The 7,500-nt window shown below is 52.3% G+C and overlaps 3 non-coding genes across 3 annotated transcripts in view; all 3 read left to right on the top strand.

Moving 5' to 3' along the window:
• The window catches only part of LOC137993975 (large subunit ribosomal RNA), a 3,743-nt gene extending 3,605 nt beyond the window's left edge, over window positions 1-138 (top strand). The window contains exon 1 of the ribosomal RNA XR_011122087.1: window positions 1-138. This exon is cut by the window's left edge and continues 3,605 nt beyond it. This is a non-coding gene — a ribosomal RNA (large subunit ribosomal RNA).
• Window positions 139-7,111: 6,973 nt separating this feature from the next.
• Window positions 7,112-7,268, top strand: LOC137993959 (5.8S ribosomal RNA). Its single transcript, XR_011122072.1, has one exon. It is a non-coding gene; the product is annotated as a 5.8S ribosomal RNA (ribosomal RNA).
• A 187-nt stretch (window positions 7,269-7,455) lies between these two features.
• Window positions 7,456-7,500, top strand: part of LOC137993976 (large subunit ribosomal RNA) — a 3,743-nt gene continuing 3,698 nt past the window's right edge. The window contains exon 1 of the ribosomal RNA XR_011122088.1: window positions 7,456-7,500. This exon is cut by the window's right edge and continues 3,698 nt beyond it. This is a non-coding gene — a ribosomal RNA (large subunit ribosomal RNA).

A 7,500-nucleotide genomic window follows, 5' to 3' on the forward strand; every position in this document is an offset into this window, starting at 1 on the left:
GCCCTAACCCATACGCAAATGTAAGCTCGTAGGACAGAGATCCTTTGCAGACGACTTAAAAGAGAACGGGGTATTGTACGTTGTAGAGTAGCCTTTCGCTACGATCATCTGAGATTCAACCTTTGTTCTAAGATCGATCTTTTCTTTTTTTCTCCAAGTCAGGCGGTGACTCCTGCCTGAAAGAAGGCATCTTGCACCATGCATGCATGCATACACCGTATTGAGTGTATGCCTGGTTGGTGGCAAGATGATGAAAAAAGTCAAAGTTTTTTTTTTTTTTTACTACAAGTCCAATACTTACTCCTGACTGAAAGTGGGAGTTTGGCCGATGGCTGGGTCGCTCAAGGGGTGTCACATCACATATGGTTTGGCATCCCGCATGAAAGATGCGGAACTGGAGTCCGCATGTTTCATGCGGACTAAAGTGGCCCGTTTCCGCATGAAAGATGCGGGACTGGAGTCCGCTTGAAAGATGCGGAAACCACCTCACAAAGTCAAAGTCAAAGTCAAAGTCAAAGTCAAAGTCAAAGACGGGAGTGTCTCCCATCGAATGGCCCCTCCTCTGCCCTAACTCGGGGCGGGGGAGGGGCCTTTTTTTTTTTAAGTCTTGGTGGGGACCAAGTGGGTCTTTGTCTTCTACATTCCCCCGACCCGCCATATAGATGCACGATGACCAGCTGCATGTGACCAGCCGCATCGTCTCCAGGGAAGGCTCTGCATAAGAGAGCCAAAGTGGTTTTTGGGCCACAGCTCCCCCCGGCTTTGAGCTGGCACAACCTAACCCCCTGAAGTTGTTGCGGAATTGGATTGCGCGTCTGGTGATACCATTGGTTACTCTCTAGCACGCCCAGGGAAGGCTCTGCATATGTGAGAAAAACAGGTTTTTTGGCCATAGCTCCCCCCGGTTTTGAGGTGAGAGAACCTAACCTCCTGAAGTTGTTGCGGAATTGGATTGCGCATCCTGTGATACCATTGGTTACTCTCTAGCATGCCCAGGGAAGGCCCTGCATATGTGAAAAAAAGTGGTTTTTTGGCCATAACTCCCCCCGGTTTAGAGGTGGGACCCCCTAACCCCAAAAAGGTGTTGCGGAATTTGATTGCGCATCCTGTGGTACCATTGCTTTCCTTGTAGCACGCCCAGGGAAGGCCCTGCATATGTGAAAAAAACAGGTTTTTTGAGGATATCTCCCCCCGGTTTTGAGGTGAGACAACCTAACCCCCTGAAGTTGTTGCGGAATTGGATTGCGCATCTGCTGATACCATTGGTTACTCTCTAGCATGCCCAGGGAAGGCCCTGCATATGTGAAAAAAACAGGTTTTTTTAGGATATCTCCCCCCGGAAAGAGGTACCCCCCTGAAACCAAGTTAGAACAAATCAGCATGCGATGGCGCATCCCGTGGTATCCTTGGTTAGGCTCTAGAACCTTCAGGCGCGTCTGGCAACACTCTGGGGGCGAAACGACTTTTAGCTCGTAACTCCCTTGGATTTTGAGCTACCCCCCCGGAAATGGGTGATAAACACTCGCCGTTGAACGGGCTATCCAATGATACTATTGGTTACTCTCTAGCACCTCAGGGGAAGGCTGTGCATAAGACAGCAAAAGTGGTTTTTTGGCCATATCTCCCCCCGGTTTTGAGCTGTGACCCCTTACCCCCAGAAGTTGTTGCGGAATTTGATGGCGCATCTCATGATACCATTGGTTTTCTTGTAGCACCTCAGAGGAAGGCCCTGCATATGTGAGAAAAAGTGGTTTTTTGGCGATAACTCCCCCCGGTTTTGAGCTGGGACCCCCTAACCCAGAAAAGGTGTTGCGGAATTTGATTGCGCATCCTGTGGTACCATTAATTTCCTTCTAGCACCTCAGGGGAAGGCCCTGCATATGTGAAAAAAAGTGGTTTTTTGGCCATAACTCCCCCCGGTTTTGAGCTGGCACAACCTAACCCCCTGAAGTTGTTGCGGAATTGGATTGCGCGTCTGGTGATACCATTGGTTACTCTCTAGCACGCCCAGGGGAGGCTCTGCATATGTGAGAAAAACAGGTTTTTTGAGGATATCTCCCCCCGGTTTTGAGGTGAGACAACCTAACCCCCTGAAGTTGTTGCGGAATTTGATTGCGCATCCTGTGATACCATTGGTTAGTCTCTAGCACGCCCAGGGGAGGCTCTGCATATGTGAGAAAAACAGGTTTTTAGGGGATATCTCCCCCCGGTTTTAAGGTGAGACAACCTAACCCCCTGAAGTTGTTGCGGAATTTGATTGCGCATCTTCTGATACCATTGGTTACTCTCTAGCACGCCCAGGGAAGGCCCTGCATATGTGAGAAAAACAGGTTTTTTGGCCATATCTCCCCCCGGAAAGAGGTACCCCCCTGAAACGAAGTTAGAACGAATCAGCATGCGATGGCGCATCCCGTGGTATCCTTGGTTAGGCTCTAGAACCTTCAGGCGCGTCTGGCAACACTCTGGGGGCGAAACGACTTTCAGCTCGTGACTCCCTTGGATTTTGAGCTACCCCCCCGGGAATGGGTGATAAACACTCGCCATTGAACGGTCTATCCAATGATACTATTGGTTACTCTCTAGCACCTCAGGGGAAGGCTGTGCATAAGACAGCAAAAGTGGTTTTTTGGCCATATCTCCCCCCGGTTTTGAGCTGTGACCCCCTAACCCCCCGAAGTTGTTGCGGAATTGGATTGCGCATCTCATGATACCATTGGTTTTCTTGTAGCACCTCAGGGGAAGGCCCTGCATATGTGAGAAAAAGTGGTTTTTTGGCGATAACTCCCCCCGGTTTTGAGCTGGGACCCCCTAACCCCAAAAAGGTGTTGCGGAATTTGATTGCGCATCTGGTGGTTCCATTGGTTTCCTTGTAGCACGCCCAGGGAAGGCCCTGCATAAGTGGAAAAAAGTGGTTTTTTGGCCATAACTCCCCCCGGTTTTGAGCTGGGACCCCCTAACCCCGAAAAAGTGTTGCGGAATTTGATTGCGCATCTGATGATACCATTGGTTTCCTTGTAGCACGCCCAGGGAAGGCCCTGCATATGTGAGAAAAAGTGGTTTTTTGGCGATAACTCCCCCCGGTTTTGAGCTGGGACCCCCTAACCCCAAAAAGGTGTTGCGGAATTCGATTGCGCATCTGATGATACCATTGGTTTCCTTGTAGCACGCCCAGGGAAGGCCCTGCATATGTGAAAAAAAGTGGTTTTTTGGCGATAACTCCCCCCGGTTTTGAGGTGAGACAACCTAACCCCCAGAAGTTGTTGCGAAATTGGATTACGCATCCTGTGATACCTCTGGTTAGTCTGTAGCACGCCCAGGGAAGGCCCTGCATATGTGAGAAAAACAGGTTTTTTGAGGATATCTCCCCCCGGTTTTGAGGTGAGACAACCTAACCCCCAGAAGTTGTTGCGGAATTGGATTACGCATCCTATGATACCATTGGTTAGTCTCTAGCACGCCCAGGGAAGGCCCTGCATATGTGAGAAAAAGTGGTTTTTTGGCCATAACTCCCCCCGGTTTTACACTGCACCCCCCTAACCCCGAAAAGGTGTTGCGGAATTCGATTGCGCATCGAATGATACCATTGGTTTCCTTGTAGCACCTCAGGGAAAGGCTCTGCATAAGTGAGAAAAGCCAGTTTTTTGGCCATAACTCCCCCCGGTTTTGAGTATGGCCCCCCTAACCCCAAAAAGGTGTTGCAGAATCCATTTCTGAATCCAACGGTACCATTGGTTAGTCTGTAGCACGTCAGGGGAAGGCTCTGCATATTACAGAAAAAGTGGTGGTGATTTTTTCTAAGACTGGCAGCTGGGTAGGCCTGAAAGGTGTATTAAATATACTATAGGGGAAGGTTCCAACAGAGTTCGCCCCGAGTCGGTTCGCCCAATCTCTCTAGCAAGCTAGTAGGCCTTAACGAACGCTTCTGGTCGACCTTGGGCACTTTGGATGTGGGTTCAGCCAAAGTTCCGGCGGACAGGACGGTCGGTGAGATCCGGGGGGAACGTACAGGCTAGTTCCCGTGTCCCGGTCGTCATCTCAGTCGTTCGGATGCTGCTTTCTGTGGAAAGGACCCTACCGACGACAGGGAGATTCGACTGGGACTGCACTCGGACGTTTGGTCGCGTATCTCTGTCGCCTTTGACTGGACCCAGACCAAACTCGGTGGGTGGGTTGGGGGGGTCGACCTCCGGTCGTTTCGCCCCCGACCTCCAGCCTGCACCCAATTCGACAAGGAAGTTGCTCGCACCGCCCTGAGGACCACGGTGGTGCAATGGGCGAGATGGGTCGTTTCGCCCCCAACCCGATTTTTGCCGAATCGATGCAGGACGTCTCCTAGAGCGTAGCTGACACGATGTGCATGTCGGGGCAGGACGGCGTACGATCCTTTTGACTTCCTGAAGGCAAAATGATGAACCAAGAACTGTGTCAGGCGAGACCCGACGACAGGCGAGGGGAAGGTCCGATGTCATGCTAGTGAGTTGTCGAGACATCCAGGAGCCCTAATCTGGTCTTGCATCATGGAATGTGGCAGGCTTGCTTGCTGCAGAAGGGTAGTCGGAGATTGTGCGTGCTGGAAAAAGGTGTATATTGCTACATCCTCGGTGACGTTTCACCACATGCAGTGGCTGATTGGCCTGCCCGCTTCCTTGCTGACAGGGATGTTAGGGGCCTGCCTTTCTGCCGGCAGAGGCATAACGAGAAGAGGTGTCGTAGAAAAGCCCATATGTGCGTCCGATTGAGTTCGGTCGGCAAATGGATCGAGATGGGCGCATCCGTCCCAACCGAGTGGTGGTGGAAAACTTGACCACCTACCTAGCACTTTGTCGGATGTGACTGATTGATTTTGGTGCATCCCCAAAAGGCAGGTTAGACGCCAAGTCCACCATGAGGAAAGGAAGGTTGCAAGTCCCAAAGAGCGAGATGTACACGTCTCAAGGTAAAGAAAGTTCCTGGTTGATCCTGCCAGTAGTCATATGCTTGTCTAAAAGATTAAGCCATGCATGTGCAAGTACGAGCACTCATGCTCGTTGACGAGTAGTACTGTGAAACTGCGAATGGCTCATTAAATCAGTGATCGTTTATTTGATGGATGGTGTTACTACCGGATGGATAACCGTAGTAATTCTAGAGCTAATACATGCGACTGGAGTCCCGACTGTGAGCTCACGTTCTCAGAAAGGATGTATTATTAGATTCAAAACCGGACCGGCCAGCCCCTGCGCCTCTGGCCCTTTTACCGGGGTCCAGCTGGACGGGTGGTAGGCCGTGATTCCAAGGTGATTCACGATAACTGAACGAATCGACGTCTTTAACGGACGGTCGATGCTTCATTCAAATCTCTGCCCTATCAACTGTCGACGGTAAGGTAGTGGCTTACCGTGGTGACGACGGGTAACGGAGGATCAGGGTTCGATTCCGGAGAGGGAGCCTGAGAAACGGCTACCACATCCAAGGAAGGCAGCAGGCGCGCGCAAATTACCCAATCCCGACTCGGGGAGGTAGTGACGAGAAATGACGGGTGCGGGGCCTCCTAGTGGGGTCCCCGGGATCGGAATGGGTCCGACTTAAAGCCTCGGGCGAGGATCGATTGGAGGACAAGTCTGGTGCCAGCACCCGCGGTAATTCCAGCTCCAATAGCGTATATTAAAGTTGTTGCAGTTAAAAAGCTCGTAGTCGGATTTCGGGCGGGTTCCCGTGTCGTGCCTCTTAAGTTACGAGGGGCTACGTGTGGGTGGCTCGCCCTCCCCCGCGGAGGCCGGTCTTCCGTGCCCTTGATTGGGTGCGCCGGACTCGGCGGGCGTGACTTTGAAAAAATCGGAGTGTTCAAAGCGGGCGTGAATCTCGAGTGAACGCGTAAGCATGGAATGACGGAACAGGACTCGGGTCCCGTTTTTGTCGGTGCAACGGACCGGAGTGATGGTGGACGGAGACGGTCGGGGGCACCCGTATTTCGTCGTCAGAGGTGAAATTCTTGGATCGGCGAAGGACGACCGGCTGCGAAAGCGTCTGCCAAGCACGCTCTCCTCGATCAAGAACGAAAGTCGGAGGATCGAAGACGATCAGATACCGTCCTCCTAGTTCCGACCGTCAACGTTGCCGACCGGGGATCGGGGGGGCTTTTGAAAGAAAACCCCCTCGGCACCCTTCCTGGGAAACCGAGAGTGTCTGGGTTCCGGGGGAAGTACGGTCGCAAGGTCGAAACTTAAAGGAATTGACGGAAGGGCACCACCAGGAGTGGAGCCTGCGGCTTAATTTGACTCAACACGGGGCAACTCACCGGGTCCGGACATGGCTAGGATTGACAGATCGAGAGCTCTTTCTCGATGCTATGGGTGGTGGTGCATGGCCGTTCTTAGTTGGTGGAGCGATCTGTCTGGTTAATTCCGTGAACGAACGAGACCTCGCCCTGCTAGTTGGGGCCCCCGAAGCTCGTTTGCTTCTGGGGATCCTCTTAGAGGGACCGCCGGTCCGAAGCAAAGCCGGAGGCGGGGAGAGGCGATAACAGGTCTGTGATGCCCTTAGATGTTCCGGGCCGCACGCGCGCTACACTGACGACGGCAGAGAGTCTCGCTCGTTCCGGGCCGAGGGGTCCGGGCAACCTGCCAGGCGTCGTCGTGCTGGGGACAGACGGTTGCAATTGTCCGTCTCGAACGAGGAATTCCTAGTAGGCGCCGGTCACCAGCCGGCGTCGATTACGTCCCTGCCCTTTGTACACACCGCCCGTCGCTACTACCGATGAACGGTTTAGCGAGCCTCCCGACCTGCCACTGCCTAACTCCGTTAAACCGCAGCGATGTGGTGTTGGAGCTTGGCCGAGGGGGAAAGTTGGTCGAACTTGATCGTTTAGAGGAAGTAAAAGTCGTAAACAAGGTTTCCGTAGGTGAACCTGCGGAAGGATCATTAAACGTTGAATCGATCGTGGAGTTCGTCTCCCGTGTGAACTGTACTTGAATCATCTTCTTGCGATACGTTTGGGGGGGGTCGACCTAGCGGTCGTCAAATGCTGTGTGCGTTAGCAGTCAGCCCCCCCACGTTCGCATGTCTTTGTTTTCTATCCAGTTTGTCAATAGTGAGAATGATATTGAAAGATACGAAAAAATGTGAAAAAAACAACTCAGAACGGTGGATCTCTTGGCTCACGCATCGATGAAGAACGCAGCCAACTGCGATAAGTAGTGTGAATTGCAGAAGACAGTGAATCATCGAATCTTTGAACGCAAATGGCGCTCTCGGGCCCTGGTCCCGGGAGCATGTCTGTCTGAGGGTCGAATACACTATGAATGTCTTTCTTCTTTTGCGAGGAAAGACGGTGTTGAGGTGTCACGGCCAATCCTCCTCCTGTTCATAAGAAAGGGAAGAGGCCGTGTCCCTTGAAATGTAGAATGCCGGTGGACGACCGCGACTCGTTCATATCGCCCACCGACAGAGAGAGAGGAACAAACAAACACTTACGTACGACCTCAGATCAGGCAAGACTACCCGCTGAATTTAAGCATATTA

The sequence above is a fragment of the Montipora foliosa genome, chromosome 2 (genome assembly GCF_036669935.1).
Source record: "Montipora foliosa isolate CH-2021 chromosome 2, ASM3666993v2, whole genome shotgun sequence".
NCBI lineage: Eukaryota > Metazoa > Cnidaria > Anthozoa > Scleractinia > Acroporidae > Montipora > Montipora foliosa.